This window comes from Erinaceus europaeus, unplaced genomic scaffold (assembly GCF_950295315.1).
Source record: "Erinaceus europaeus unplaced genomic scaffold, mEriEur2.1 scaffold_429, whole genome shotgun sequence".
Taxonomy (NCBI): domain Eukaryota; kingdom Metazoa; phylum Chordata; class Mammalia; order Eulipotyphla; family Erinaceidae; genus Erinaceus; species Erinaceus europaeus.
The window spans coordinates 76031-92135 of NW_026647290.1; the positions used below are offsets into that span (position 1 = coordinate 76031).

A 16105-nucleotide genomic window follows, 5' to 3' on the forward strand; every position below is an offset into this window, starting at 1 on the left:
AGGTGAAAGTACCTTGCCTAAGATTATACAGCCAGTAAATTTGGGATTCAGGACTCAAACCTAGGTATTGAGGTTCCAAAACTTGTACTATTCACCATAGACTTGGGTTGGCTTCTCTGCTGACTAAAATACAGTGTCCTGGACATTGGTTATTATATCTGAGAGGAATTACCTTGGCAGTTACAGTCTGTTTCTTGCCTAGGAACCTCCAATTCTATCTCCTATAAAATGTTAACAGTTTTGTGGTCCGGGAGGTGGCACAGTGGTAAAGCTTTGGACTCTTCAAGCATGAGATTGTGAGTTCGATCCCCGGCAGCACATGTGCCAGAGTGATGTCTGGTTCTTTCTCTCTCCTTCTATCTTTCTCATAAATAAATAAGAAACCTTTAAAAAATGTTAACAGTTTTAAGTGCTAGTTGTCTGGGTCAGATTGACTGGTAGTGGTGAGATCCTTTAAAATGTCAAAGGATAGGGAGTCGGGCAGTAGTGTAGCGGGTTAAGCGCAGGTGGCGCAAAGTGCAAAGACTGGCATAAGGATACTGGCTCCCCACCTGCAGGGGAGTCGCTTCACAAGCTGTGAAGCAGGTCTGCAGGTGTCTTATCTTTCTCTACCCCTCTCTGTCTTCCCCTCCTCTCTCCCATTTCTCTGTCCTATCCAACTACAACGACATCAGTAATAACGACAATAAAAAACATCAAGGACAACAAAAAAAAAGGGAATAAATATTTTAAAAAATGTTAAAAAAATGTCAAAGGGTGTATGAAAAGTCCTCCTCCTCTGTGTATATACCCCTTTATTGTGTGTTAGACTTAGTGCCTTTGGATAATTGCCCTTCCATGACTTTGTGTGGTCAGGTGTTGCTCAACGTCTCTGTCAACAGTGGATCTTATTTACAGTGATGTTCCCAATGGGCTACTACATACAACCTAGGTATGTAGTATGCAACAGTCAATGGTGTTTCTTTAAATATGCTCAACAAGTTCTCACAATGATGACACTTCCTTATGACTGGCATGCATTTTACAGTATGTGCCCCTGTTGTTAAGCAGTTGCATGACTGTATTTGTGGGTATTTAAAAAAAAATGTTTTTACAAGTTATGTACATCTAAGTCAGAAAGCCATAGACAGATCTTATGAGGAAGGGGCCATATCTTTCTTAGGACAACTTTAACTGGCTTGGACTTAAAGGATTGTAGATCCCGAGGGCATTTGTCAATAAAATGCAGCACATGCTGGGAACTCAGTCAGAAGATAGCATCCCTGTAGTTGAATCTAATCTGAAGATGAGTCATTTCCATCCTGTAAAATACAATCAGCTTTCATTTTATTTCCTGAATTTATTTTTCATAGTTCAACATGTTCCAAAAGGGGTGGAGGGTCCCTAGAGTCATTAGGCAAAGAATTATGGGAAATTTCACAGATGAGTGCAGTGTTACTTATGTGTATTGTGGATTTCCTGAAGGGTATTGCTCATTTTCTTTTTTACACCAAAAACTTTTTTCATGGAATATGAATGCATAGGTCTCCTAAAAGTTAATTTTGAAGAGAAGACGTTGGGAAATGTTGTTCTAGTGTTTCATTTTGTCTTGTTTAAGTGCTTAAGCATGACCTACAATGTGTAGTCAGTTCAACATAGTGGTATATGAAAAGTCCTAAAGTGGTAAAGAGAGCAAGGCCTTTCTAATGACTTCCCTCCCCATGTGACACATTATCCTCCAGTATGTCAGAAGTCGTCTTCTTCCACTTCTTTCTCCTCTTCTCCTTCTCCTTCTACTTCCTCTTCCTCCTCTTCCTCTTCCTCCTTCCTCCACCTCCTTCCTCCTCCTCCTCTTTGTCTTCATTTTTTTTTTTTTTTTTTTTTTTTTACCAGAGCTCTGATCATTCCTGGCTTCTGGTTGTGATTATGGGATTGAACCTAGGACTTCTGAGCCTCAGGCATGAGAGTCTCTATATAACTATTATACTATCTACCCCTGCCCGGTATTTTTCTTTCTTTTTTTTTTAAATTGCCACCAGGGTTATCGATGGGGCTTGGTGCCTACATGACTAATCTGTCACTCTGAGTAATGATTTTTTTCTTTATTATTATCATTTTCTTTTTATTAGATAGGACAGAAACATTTAGAGGGGAGATGAGGAGACAGAGGGAGAAAAAGAGAGACGTCTATAGTAGTATTTCACCACTTGTGAAGTTTTCCTCCTGCAGGTGGGGACTGAGGGCTTGAACCCAGGCCCTTGCAGATGGTAATATATGCACTAAACTGGGCACACAACCTCCTGGCCACATAGAAGGTATTTTTCTTTTTTTTCTATTTTTTTTTTTTCTATTTTTTAATATTTATTTATTTCCTTTTTGTTGCCCTTGTTTTATTGTTGTAGTTGTTGTTGTTATTGATCTTGTTGTTGGATAGGACAGAGAGAAATGGAGAGAGGAGGGGAAGACAGAGAGGGGGAGAGAAGAGATAGACACCTGCAGACCTGCTTCACCACCTGTGAATTGGCTCCCCTGCAGGTGGGGAGCCGGGGGCTCAAACTGGGATCCTTCTGCTGGTCCTTGCGCTTTACGCCACCTGCGCTTAACCCACTGCGCTACCGCTCAACTCCCAGAAGGTATTTTTCTACTAAGAAAGCTAGAAGTATTTCCTGGAACTATGTAAAGATGAGGCATTATTATTGCAGTTATTAATAATTAAGAGTCTACTTTTATGTAACAGTCTTGACATTTTGTAATGCAGATTTGCACAAAAGAGATGCTGTTGATAAAATGAAAGGGAAAATGGACACTGCCAAATTTTAAGGTCACTGAGTTGCTCTTATGAACTCAAATAATTGTTCAACCAGATAATTACAATAAAAAATTGACATTTTATTGACTTCTTACTATGTGATAGGCTTGGTGTTAAGATATTATCTGACTCATTTCATTATTGCCAAATTCATTATAGAACAAAGAATAGTTCTATTACTCATATATTACAGATTGGGAGATTGAGACCTCGAAAAATTAATTTGTCTTGTGTCACAGACTAGGTAATTGCCAAACATTGGAAAGTGAAATGAAGAGGCAGAAAGGAACTGGTTTAGGGAAGGGTGAGTGGATATGAAGAACACTCTAACCAAATCTTTCCAAAACTTGAATATGACAGGTTTTGACAAAGATCGATGATTTACACATTTGAAAGTGTTAACAGGTATCAAGGTGGGTGGCGGTGGAGAAGCTCAAAGCTTATTTCTGTATTGCATCGATAAGGTATTTAGCATGAAGGAGATGTCTCTTTCTTTCTCTCTCTCTTTCTTTCTTTCTTTCTTTCTTTCTTTCTTTCTTTCTTTCTTTCTTTCTTTCTTTCTTTCTAAGATTTTATTTATTAATGAGAAAGATAGGGGGAGAGAGAAAGAACCAGACATCCCTCTGGCACATGTGCTGCTTTATCACTGCGCCACCTCCCGGACCACATGAGATGTCTTTTTAGATGTTATTACAGAATGATATTTTGGTCTTTGAATATGTCATGATGTATCAGAAACAGTATTTGCTTAGAATCTGGTTATTTATACAAAGCAAAATCCAGCTTCTCACGATAGTTTTAAGATAAAATAAAATGGGCATTGTAGTAAAAAAAGACATTGGATTCCCATAGTAGAAGTTGACTTTTCTCATTTGTTATGCTGTGCTCATATAGTTACCATTTTTCTGTGAGCCATGATATTGATTTTAGGGTTAGTCTTCCTGACTGACTCTTTACAAAAGATACCCTGCCTTCTTAAGCAAAAGCTGCTAAGTCTTTGGTAAAGACAGGCCTATTATCTAAGCCCTGCCATCTAGATGAGGACGTTTAATCCGATCTTCAGATGCTACTTTTGAGGTAATGTCTAACCATAGAGGATATTACCTGGCCTTTTTTTTTTTAATTTAAAATTTTATTTTGCTTATTAGCTGTGAGAGTTTCACATGCAGCCAACGGAAAGAGAAAGAGAGGGAACCAAACCAGAGCACTGTTCCAGTACATGTACTGGGGATCGATCGAACCAGGAACCTTAGACATTTCCCCCATCACTTACCTAGCCATTTTTTTTAAAAACTTGTGTTTTGAAGACAATATTTAAGCAGGAATGGTCATTACTGTTAGCAATTTTCTTAACATTTAAAAAATTTCACCTTGAGTGGTCCGGGAGTTGACGCGGTGATAGAGCATTGTAAATAAATAAAATCTTTAAAAAAAAATAAAATTTCACCTTGAATTCTGATCCAGACTTTGATTTTTAGGCAAGGCCTGCACATTTGCATTGCTTTTCCTCCAAGGAACTTCCCTAGGCAGGTTCTTCTTTAAAATATTTTATTTATTTATTTAATTAATTTATTTATGAGAAAGAGAAAAAGAACCAAGCATTACTCTGGTACATGTGCTGCTGGGGATTGAACTTGGGACCTCATGCTTGAGGGTCCAATGCTTTTTTATCTACTGTGCCACCTCCCGGACCACCCCAGGCAGGTTCTTTACCATGCCTTTCATTGAGCCAATCCACTCATGGCACATATGACTGATTATGAAGGATACACAAGCTTTGTTTACCTCAAGTCAAAATAAGATAAGACTATATACTTGACATTTCTGAGCCATATACCCCCAGATCATTGCCAATTCTTAAATTGAAAACTCATTGTAGAATGTAATTCTTTCCCTCAGATTATTACAGTGTAATTGAAAAATGTAAATGATCTTCCTCAACCCAAACCACTTAATCTCACTTGATGAGCAATTTTTGTACTGTCTGGAGTTCTTTATTGAAACAAATTCACACATCTTTTCGACTGATTTCCTTTGGAGAGAGCATTTGGTAGTTTTGTTCACACAGTGTGTCTGAGTCATCATTGCATTTGACATTTCAGTCTTTAATTTATCTCAAACTTCGATTTTGTGGTTGAGGTCCCATTTCACAAACATTTCCGTATTTTCTTCATTCTGTCATCTACAGTGGGACAAATAGTAGTTAATTTTATTTACCTCATTTTAAAACAAAAAGCAATTTTGTATCTCTTTCTACTATGACCATAGCACTAAGACTAAGCACCCTGACTCAGAGTTCCTGGACCGTGGTCAGACTAGGCAACTTGGCCTGTCCCCTTTCTTTATGGCATGTATGACTCACAGCATGTTTCTGCAAAGTGACAAATTACTAAATGTCATAAAAATTTTGGATGCTACTCAGGAATGGTAGAAGCCATGAATAAGTTTGTGAATGTCAGGGATACTGTATAATTCTGATATTTGATTTGTGGACTGTAGCTTTTGTTGAGGTATCGATAACAAATCATTTTCACAGAATGCATGTTTTTCATAACACAAACTGTTTATGTGACTGCTCAACAGGATTTAAAACACGATTTTGAGCTATTAAGATAGCCCACCTGGGGAGGCTCTTTGCCTCCATAACACTTGGGGAAAGTTTTGCTTTTTTTTCACTGTTTTATTTTTTAATATTTATTTATTTATTTATTTATTTATTCCCTTTAGTTTCCCTTGTTTTATTGTAGTTATTATTGATGTTGTTGTTGCTGGATAGGACAGAGAGAAATGGAGAAAGGAGGAGAAGACAGAGAGAGGGAGAGAAAGATAGACACCTGCAGACCTGCTTCACAGACTGTGAAGTGACTCCCCTGCAGGTGAGGAGCCAGGTCTCCAACCAGGATCCTTATGCGGGTCCTTGTGCTTCACACCATGGGGGAAGCTGTGGTGGCATGGAATCTTCTGCTTCCCCTTCCTTTTTCCCCCTTTCTCCTCCTCCTCCCACTTCTCCTCCCTTCTCTCAATTCCCTTCTTCTCCCCCCCCCCCCCCCGTCTTTCTATCAGAAAAGTTGATCGAGAGTGGTAAAACCCTGACAATGACAAAAATGAAGCCCCTATAGTTTTGTCACATTTTTTCATTGATATTGAGGGGTCAGTAGAACACACACTTCGCCATGTGCTCCCCAGCCATTTCATGGGAGCCCCTGCCTGAGGTAACTTGAGGAGTGGAACAGTGTTGATGTCTTTCCAACTCTCTGTCTCTCCTTTTCTGTCTCACATTCTGTTTTAGAAAAAGGAGTTCGCCATAAGCAGAGGAATCATGCAAGTGTGGGACACAAGTGATAATCCTAGTGACAAAAAATGAAAAAGAGGCTTAAAAATTTAACTGGTCCAAAGGGTGATCCAGAGAAAAGATTCCCTCCAATTGTTGCCTTTCAGTAAACCATTTCCCCTTTGGGAGGCAGCAAGTATTTCAAGCAAGTTCTTGTAGAGATAGTCCCCCTCTCCATATATACATATAAATACATATATATATATATCACATATACAGTGTCTCTATATATTTAGTGCATATACTAATTATTTTGTGCAAGTGGTATAAAAACCATTTGTGTTACAATTTATATAAATCAAAAAGGTAGATCTTATGTGCATTATACATGTGTTATATCATAATATATAAATGCACAGTTTTATGCCTTGCATAAAATTAGTAATATTTTTTCTTTTTACTAGGAAAAAATTAGCATAACTTTTTGTGTATGTGTTTAGTAGCCATATTTTCATGAGATTACTTACTCTTTTTTAGATTCCATACACACACACACACACACACACACACACACACACACACACACACACATATAATATGTATCTTTATTCCTTGTGCTTTTTGAGTACAGGCACAAAAATTTACCCATAATTTACCCCCACTTGCTTAAGTGTAATGCTAATTTAGGGTTTGTTTAGCATTCAAGGGCTTAGTGACTTAAGTTGGCTGAATGTTTTTAGTTAAGTTTGAACACATTTGAACTGTAATGAATAAAAACTAGTGATAACCCTACCCAATTCCATAAAGATTCTACGAGAGAAGAGGAATAAAAGGAAGGTCACTTGGAAGTAGTAATAGGTGTAGGTGTGACTTAAAAAGAGAAGGCAGGGAGGACCAAAAATACAAATGTAGACAGTTATAGAAATAATAGTAATCCATATGACCTTGGGAGAACTACTGCGGTTTCCAGTGGAGGGAATGAGGACACAGAACTTTGATAGTGGGAACAGTGTGGAATTAGACCTCTGCTATGGTTTTGTAAACCAATAGCAAATCACTAATAAAAATGTAGTGATAATATCTTAGAACGCTTCCTTTTAAATCAAAATATAAAGAGCTGCCTTATTGTATTTTACAATGGCATTATCTCCCACTGTGTGAATGTACTGTAATTGTCCATTGTTGGTAGATATTTGCATTGCTTCCAAGTTTTTAGGTATTAAAGATTTCCACTGATGAATAGCTTTTATGTTTCAAATACATATGTGCAAGCATCTACAGGACAGATTTCTAAATGTACAGCTTTTGAGTTGATTATGTTTCTGAAAATTGGTCGATGTAGAGCTTGTTTGAATTATAATGCCACCATCACTGCTGGTGCTGGGTCCGCTTCCCTCTGTTCACATGACGTAAGGTTTTAAAAATCATCACCACCTAAATATCTCTAAATTACTAATGTTACAAGGTAGGTTTTTTTTTTTCCCCTCAGGAATTTATTTACATGAGAGATTGAGGAAATTCATTCATTAAATATATTATCCCCAGAGAAGGTTAAGCTGCACAACTTTGGTTTGGCAACAGAAATGGTGTGGAACAGAGCTACAGGATATAATTCTGAGTGCATTGTTACACGTCACCTAAGTTTATCTTCTAGTCCTTTTTTTTGTTTATGGCTAGGACTCTAGCAGAAGTGAATTATTATTATTATTATTTTTGATAGAGGGTAGGGAGTATAAGATATGGATATACGATATGGTGTCTCCAGAGATGGAGAGACACCTGCAACACTGCTTCACCACTCATGAAGATTCCCTTCTGCATCTGGGGGCCATGGTCTTGTACCTAGGTTTTTGCACATGATAGCATGTTTACTCTACCAGCTTTCTTACCACCCAACCCCTAGATATGTTCTTATTAGCAGAGTACCCTATGGGACCATTACCAGTATTTCTTACATCTAGGCTTTGTTATAAGTTTTTTTTTTCTAAAACAACTAATGAGTATTTGCTGCAGGCTTTGTACAGTGATAGCTTTTAGAGTCTCACTACTTTCTTTTTTAAAATTTTCCCCCTTTTGTTGCCCTTGTTTTTTTTATTATTGTTGTTGTTATTGCTGTCGTTGTTGGACAGGACAGAGAGAAATCGAGAGGGGGAGGAGACAGAGAAGGGAGAGAAAAAAAGATAGACACCTGCAGACCTGCTTCACCACCTGTGAAGTGACCTCCCCCCCAACCTCCCCTCTCTGCAGGTGGGGAGTTGTGGGCTTTAACCGGGATCCTTGATGCTGGTCCTTGCGCTTTGCGCTGCGTGCGCTTAACCCACGGCATCACTGCCTGTCTACCATCTCCCTACTTTCTATTCCTCCTTTTCCTTTTAGTTATAGGTAAGATTTTACGTAGAGTATTTGTGCTGTTAGAACTTTGTCAGTAAGTTATTTTTTTTTCTTTTTTTTTAAATCTAAACGGACATATATACACTGACTTACATAAATCTAGGACTTTAGTAGATTGGTTCCTAACTTTCCTATGCTCCAAGGAGTAGCAATGGGAAAACAGGTTTAATTGGATTCTTAGAGGGGACAAGATTCCCACTCATAGGATAAGCCACCGATTGAAAAACAACAAGGGCAACAAAAGGAAAAAAAAAAAGTGATTGAGAACAAAATCCAGGGTTAAATCATACCAACACTGGTAATGCCATCATTTATGCGTTTGGATGAGTTATCAATCTATTCTGCAACTCTCTTCAATTTAGGCTAGAAAGAAGGCTGGCAAAATAGTTCACTTGGATTGTGCACTGCTTTGTCATATGTGCAACCCAGGCTTGAGGGCAGTCCCCATAGCACTGGAGGGAAGCTTTAGTGCCATGGTCTCTTTCACTCTCTCCCTCTGCCTCTCTCCTCTGTCTTTACATTTTTTCTTTAGATTAGAAGGATATTAGAACCCACCTTTTTTGTGGAAATAATGTGAATAAGTTGCTGATTTAAATTACTTTCTTTTAAAAAATATTTATTATTTATTCCTTGTTTTATTGTAGTTGTTATTGATGTTGTTGTTGTTGGATATGACAGAGAGAAATAGAGAGAGGAGGGAAAGACAGAGAGGGCGAGAGAAAGACACCTGAAGACCTGCTTCACCGCCTGTGAAGCTCCCTGCAGGTGGGGAGCTGGGGGCTTGAACCGGGATCCTTATTCCTGTCCTTGCGTTTTGCGCCACGTGCACTTAACCCGCTGAGCTACTGCCCAACTCCCATTAAACTATTTTCTAGAAGGTGAGATCAAGTTAACAAATGTACGTACTATTGTACATGTCTGATACTCAGTATCTTGTGAATAAGTGGTATTATTATAGAAAAAGATATAAGAATCTTGTTCTTTTAAGAATCATTCAAATCTTACCAAGTTTATCTACCAGGGGAATGTCATTCTAACATTGTACTATTTATTTTCCATTTTGTTGCTCGTATTGTTATTGTTGCCATTATTGTTGTTTTCGTTGGATAGGAGAGAAATGGAAAGAGGAGGGGAAGACAGAGAGGGAGAGAAAGATAGACACCTGCAGACCTGCTTCACTGCCCATAAGCGACTCCCCTGCAGGTGGGGAGCTGGAGGCTCAAACTGGGATCCTTACCTCAGTCCTTGCGCTTTGCACGAGGTGTACTTAACCCGCTGCGTTACGGCCTGACCCCCCCCCCCCCTTCTACTATTTATAAGGAAAAAGTTGTCACATATCACTTAATAGAGTCAGTTTTGCTACTGAACTTTATTTAGTGACATCGGAATGGTAGCGACCTTATTTATGTATTATTGGATAGAGACAGAAATTGAGAGGAGAGGGGTAGAGACATAGAGACACCTACAGCCATGCTTCACCACTTGTGAAGCTTTCCCCCTGCAGGTAGGGACCAGGGGCTTGAACCCAGGTATTGTGTGCACTGTAATGTGTGTGCTCAACCAGGTGCAACACTGCCTGGCCCCTGAATGGTAGTGATATTAAGTACAAGTCTTAATTTACTTAATAGTCTCACTATTTCTTTGGTTACTTCTATATCAAGCTTTCATATTCTAATTCCTATTCCTAATTCCTATAGAGAATGGTTTTAAGCAAAATCTGATGTATCTTCAAATTCAGACTCTATGAAGTTTGAAATAGATAGTATTTGATGTTTTCTAATTTGAAATGAAAGAATATTGAGGCATCTAGTAAACCCCAACAAAAGATTACTATGATAAAAAAAAACGCATCTGTTTGTTTTTCCATTTAATATATACATTTAAGAAGGTTGTGCTTTGAAAATATTTGTCAGGAACTGGGTGATGGCTTACCTGGTAGAGAGCATACATTATCACTTGCAAGGCTTTGGGTTTGAGTTCCTGTCCCCACCTGCAGGGCTGGAGAGAAGCTTCATGGGAAATGGGAGCAGTGCTATAGATGTCTCCCCTTCTCTCTTTCTCTCCCCACCCCCAACCCATCTCTTACCCTCTATTTAAAGAAAAACAAATGTCTTCTCAGTGTGGTGGAGTGGTATAGTCACAGAACCCCAGTGATAACTCTGGTGGTTTATGTATATATTTGTAATTAGAATTTTCCAAACAGACAAAGCAGGGAAAGTTGTAGTTATAATGTAATTATCCACCATGGACTCTTCGCACATCTTGAGAGTTACCAGCAGGTTGCTAGTGTTATTTCACATATTCCTGCCTGAATTTAATAAATTCTTCACATACCATTTCACCTGTCAGCTTTAGTTCGTAACTCTAAAATAGAATAACTTCTTTCTCTAAAGTAAATACAGTGGTAATTTAGTAGTAGATTCCATGCCTTGTATGTGTATGTATAAAGTCTTGGGATTTGGTGTTGGGTACCACATAAAATGACACAGTAGTGCTCTGGTCTCTAGCTTCCTTTTTATGTATCACTAAAGCAAAGAATACATTTTTTAATATCTGTCTTCTTTCTAATAGGTTATGTCACTATATACATTAAGAAGCCAGTTAACATATTTGCCTTCTATCTAAAGACCTTCTTTTAATAGTTTAAAAATAGGGTTGAAATAACACCTATGAAATATGTTCTTGTGATTTGTTGATTTATCTCTTTATTTTACCCTTGTTTTCTTATTGTTGTAGTTTTATTGTTGTTATTGATGTCATCATTGTTAGATAGGACAGAGAGAAATGGAGAGAGGAGGGGAAGACATAGAGGGGGAGAGAAAGACAACTGCAGACCTGCTTCACTGCCTGTGAAGCGACTTCCCTACAGGTAAGGAGCCGGGGGCTCGAACCCGGATCCTTACGCAGATCTTTGCGCTTCACGTCACATGCGCTTAACCCGCTGCACTACTGCCCGACTCCGATTTATCTCTTTTTTTTAATATTTATTTTATTTATTCCCTTTTGTTGCCCTTGTTGTTTTATTGTTGTAGTTATTATTGTTGTTGTCGTTGTTGGATAGGACAGAGAGAAATGGAGAGAGGAGGGGAAGACAGAGAGGGGGAGAGAAAGATAGACACCTGCAGACCTGCTTCACCGCCTGTGAAGCGACTCCCCTGCAGGTGAGGAGCCGGGGGCTAAATTCATGCTTTTTTTTTTAAAGTTCTTATTTATTTTAATTTTTTAATTATCTTTATCAGATAGAGACAGTCAGAAATTGATAGGAAGGTGGAAAGAGAGAGAAAGAGAGAGACACTTGCAACCCTGCTTCACCACTTGGAAAGCTTTCCTCCCCTGCAGGTAGGGACCAGGGGCTTGAACCCTGGTCTTTGCTAATTGTACTATATGAACTTAACCTGGTACGCTACCACCTGGCCCTTTAAGTTCATTCTTTAGTGAATCTGGCATTTATTTATTGGTGGGATGCCTCTGCTCCAGAAGCTTTAATCTACTATTGCTTTTTACACTATCAGTGCCAATGTCAACATAGTGAAGAAGACAAATAATGTGTTAGTATTCTTTTGAAAGTGTTACTGACTTCTTGGACCTTTTGACAAATAATCTTAGGACCCCCAGCATTCATATACTGTACTTAGAGAAATTTTACTAAAAAATTTCTGAAGCAAGCAAACTGATTCTAAGATTTGTGAGAACTATAGTGGTTATCTTTGGGAGGTAAGAAGAATGGGGATATAGAACTCTGATAGTGGGTGTGCTGTGGAACTATATACATTGTAATCTTACAGTCTTGTAAGCTAGTATTAATCACAAATAATAAAATTAATAAAAAGAAAAAGGTTTCTGAGAGCAAGGGCAGATAGCATAAATGGTTATGCAGAGACTCTCATGCCTGAAGTTACAAAGTCCCAAGTTCAGTCATCTCCCCTCTCACTACCCCCCACAATCTCTGTCTCTTTCTGGCCCTGTCTCTCTCTCTGTCTGCTATAAGCCAGAACTGAGCAATCTCAGAGTCTTTTAACCGGAACACTGCTCAGCTCTGCTTTATGACAGTGTGTGGAGACTGAACTTTGGAGTCTCAGACTTGAGAGTCTCTTTGCATCACCATTATGCTATCTCTCTCACCCTTATTGGTTTCCCTTATTCCTTAAAAATAAACTTGATCAAATTAGGTTTGATAATATTAATTTTTTTCTGGTAAGACTGTTTCACAGATAGGTTTGGGTTTGTTTTCTTAGTAACCATTGATGGTTGTTGCTTAAAACCACTCATTCATTATAAATTACAAATGGGATGGAGGAGATAGCATAATGGTTATACAAAAAAAACTTTCTTGCCTGAGGCTTTAAGTTCAAGCCCCTGCACTACCATGAGCTCTGGTTAAAAAAAAAAATGAAATAAAATGTTAAATAAATAAATAAATAAATAAATAGGGGAGAATACAGATCCAAGAAGGATAACAGAGGACCTAGTGGGGGTTGTATTGTTATATGGAAAACTTAGAAATGTTATGCATGTACAAACTATTGTATTTACTGTTGAATGTAAAACATTAATTCCCCAATAAAGAAATTTAAAAAAATAAAATTTATGCAGAAAAAACAATAAAATAAAATGAAGTTAATAATTACATATTAATGACTCAGTTCTATCATTCCTTTTTAACTTATTAGGAAGTTTTTTTGTTTGTTTTGTTCACAATTGACTTGGTTATTCCTGATATGTCGTTTTTAATGATGCTTATGATATATAGGCAGAATAAATCCCTGTTTACTATTTTTCCAGAGAGTTGATTCCCTTGTAGCCTTAAAAGGTGATGCATGTGGTATCTTTGACTTGTTTTTAGGATTATTATAAATTCATGGATTTGAACATATTTAAGATTTTCAGCTTAGTGCAACTAATATCCTAACTTTGGAGCTCATTTTGTATACAATTCCTTCTAATGAACAATTTTTGAAAAAAAAATTGTTTTAATGAGAGAGATATAGAAAGAAAGATCCAGAGCGAGTGGCACAGGGAGAGATGAGAACACTGTTCAGCTCTGGTTTATGGTGGTGCTGGGGTTGAACCTGGGGCCTCAGAGCCTCGGACATGAAAGTCTTTTGCACTATTATTATGCTTTCTCCCTTGCCTTTGTAATGAATAACTTTTAAATCCTTCTTTCAGAGTACTTAGAGAAATAGTATTAGAAGACTAATCATTACTGTTGGTGGTTATTTCTAAGCCTTGTCAGTGAACTAATTTTATAAACATATATATCTTTAAAAGATAAGATGCATCGTGAATCATTCTGATCTTTCCCTTCAATTTATTTTCATTGTTGCCTCTGACCCTACATAATTGCCTATTTGTTCTATTCCATATTACACAGACAGTAGTCTCAGAATTGCAACATCAGTACTACCACCAATGATAAGATGATGGAAAACAATTTTATAATTAAAAAAAAAAAATGACAGGGAGATAGCATCACGGTTATGTAAAAGGTTTTCATGCCTGGGACTCTGAGGTTCCAGCTTAAATCCTTGGCGCCATTATAAGCCAGAGGTAAGCAGTGCTCTGAATGAAAAAAAAAAGTTAATAATAATAAAAACCAATAAAATGAATTTTAAAAGGAAAATTGAAACTATTTCTATAGTTTAGCTGACAGGGTTGGTTATATTAATATAGTCTTATTACTGGTATATACTGTACTTTGGGGAGCTGATTTCCTGTTTCCCAGAATATTAAATCAGCAAATATTTTAACTGAATTAAAAAATCAATTTATAAAGAATAAGTTACAACACATTTGTTTTCTTAATATAACAAATTCAGTAGACAGATTTAGTGTCAGTTGGACTGAATTTTCTTTTTATATTCTCAATGCCTTTATATTTTTCCTTATTACCTATTTATATACACTTAATATTTGTTCCACACTCTGTCAACACCCTCTCCTTTTTCTAAATCATAAGACAGAAAAAAAAAATACTACGTAGGGGTAAGGAATTCTGTTGTATGGAATCATGACTTTTTAAAATTATATATCCCATGAAACATGAATTTCTTTTTTCCTTAAGGGCAGCAAAATTTACTGTGACACTTTTTGTATGACTTCGAAATTTATTAATTCCTTTTATAATTTACCATGACCTGCACTAGGAAAAATGTTAAATATATATGTTTAACTTTTCTCTTAGTGAGTTAATATTGGTTTACAAAACTATAAGATGACAGGGGTATAATTCTACACCACCAGAGTTGTGTTGGTATTTCTGGGACACTGATTTCTAAATCTGTGGATTCAGTATTGTGATCAAGAAAATTATTTAATTAAGGGAGATTGAAGTAATGGCCAACAAACTGAAATCTGATTTGTGTTAGGAATACTTAGTGATAAATCTTTCCCTCCTTTCCAGCTTCAAAAATAAATCATGACTGAATCTGCTTCTAGCACAAGTGGTCAAGAGTTTGATGTGTTCAGTGTTATGGACTGGAAAGATGGAGTTGGTACATTACCAGGAAGTGATTTAAAGGTATGTTATCATTTGCATAAATAATATTTGTGTGTATATACATGTGTTTGTTATTAACACAAATTTGATTACATTTATGAATTCACAATTAAAAGCATTAAGCATAAGATTTTTAATGATTAAAAAAAAATTTAATGATACTTATACCTCTGCGATATTCATACAATTTGAAATGCTAATGGATTGGCATCAATTTTGCCCTTTTGGATAGGGCACTAAGGAAAATTTCTGTTCTATTCGCTTCTCTTACTGAAATTGATTTAAAACTTGAGGGAAGTTTGTTTCACATTTGACTATTGTTATCGGGGCTTTACTTCTCCAGGCCGATTTCACCAGATACCTATGTATTTATCTATATATGTCTGTCTGTCTATCTGTCATCCTACCTATCTATGTGTGTATGTATAGAGACACACACAGAGGGATAACAGTGACACCCAGGGAGAGAAAGACCACACAGCAATGAAGTTTCTTTCAGTGCAATGCGGGGGTGGGGGTAGGGTGGGGGTGGCTCACACAAAGCCTTGTTTCCTGTATTTTGCATTCATGGACTTTGTAACTATAATTGACCAGCAACCGTTCTTGTATTCCAGTTTTCTAATTTCAAAAATGAATGATATTAAATAGTGAATAAACAGGTCCCATACCTCTCAAATTATTTTTACTGTAGATTTGTTTTGAATACACTTATTTGTTTACAAGCTGTTTTTCCCCTGTAAATCAAGCCATTTTTGAATAGACGAGAATGGTATTCAGAGTGTGATACTTAAATATGCTGTTTCTCTGTGTTCACTTTGCCCCTTTGCCACACCAGGATCACTTGGGCTGCCCCATGAAACTTGGTTATGCCAGCACCCATATGAGAAATTACTCATCCTTACCTCTTAAGTTCTCATTTCTTTTTCTTTGATCTTTTCTCGGGGACCTTGAACTTGTCTGTGGCCATTTAGACTTTGTGTTTGTACTTGGTCATTCAGGTGTTTGAACTTTTCTCCCTAAATAGTCTGCTGCTTCTCTAATGTGGGTGTTTTGGACTGACTCAGAACCTGCCCTCTTATATTGGCTTTCTTGCAGTTCAGTTGCTTTTAATGATTACTTCATGAGCTTTTGCTATTTCATCCTCAGTGTTGATATTAGG

At 37.3% G+C, this 16105-nt stretch overlaps 1 protein-coding gene across 1 annotated transcript in view; it reads left to right on the forward strand.

The window, feature by feature from the left end:
- The window catches only part of LOC132536282 (uncharacterized), a 31329-nt gene extending 16362 nt beyond the window's left edge, over positions 1–14967 (forward strand). The window contains exon 2 of the mRNA XM_060183907.1: positions 14851–14967. The gene's annotated coding sequence lies outside the window, so the exon portion shown is untranslated. The remainder of the gene's footprint in view (positions 1–14850) is intronic.
- Positions 14968–16105: the final 1138 nt, after the last annotated feature.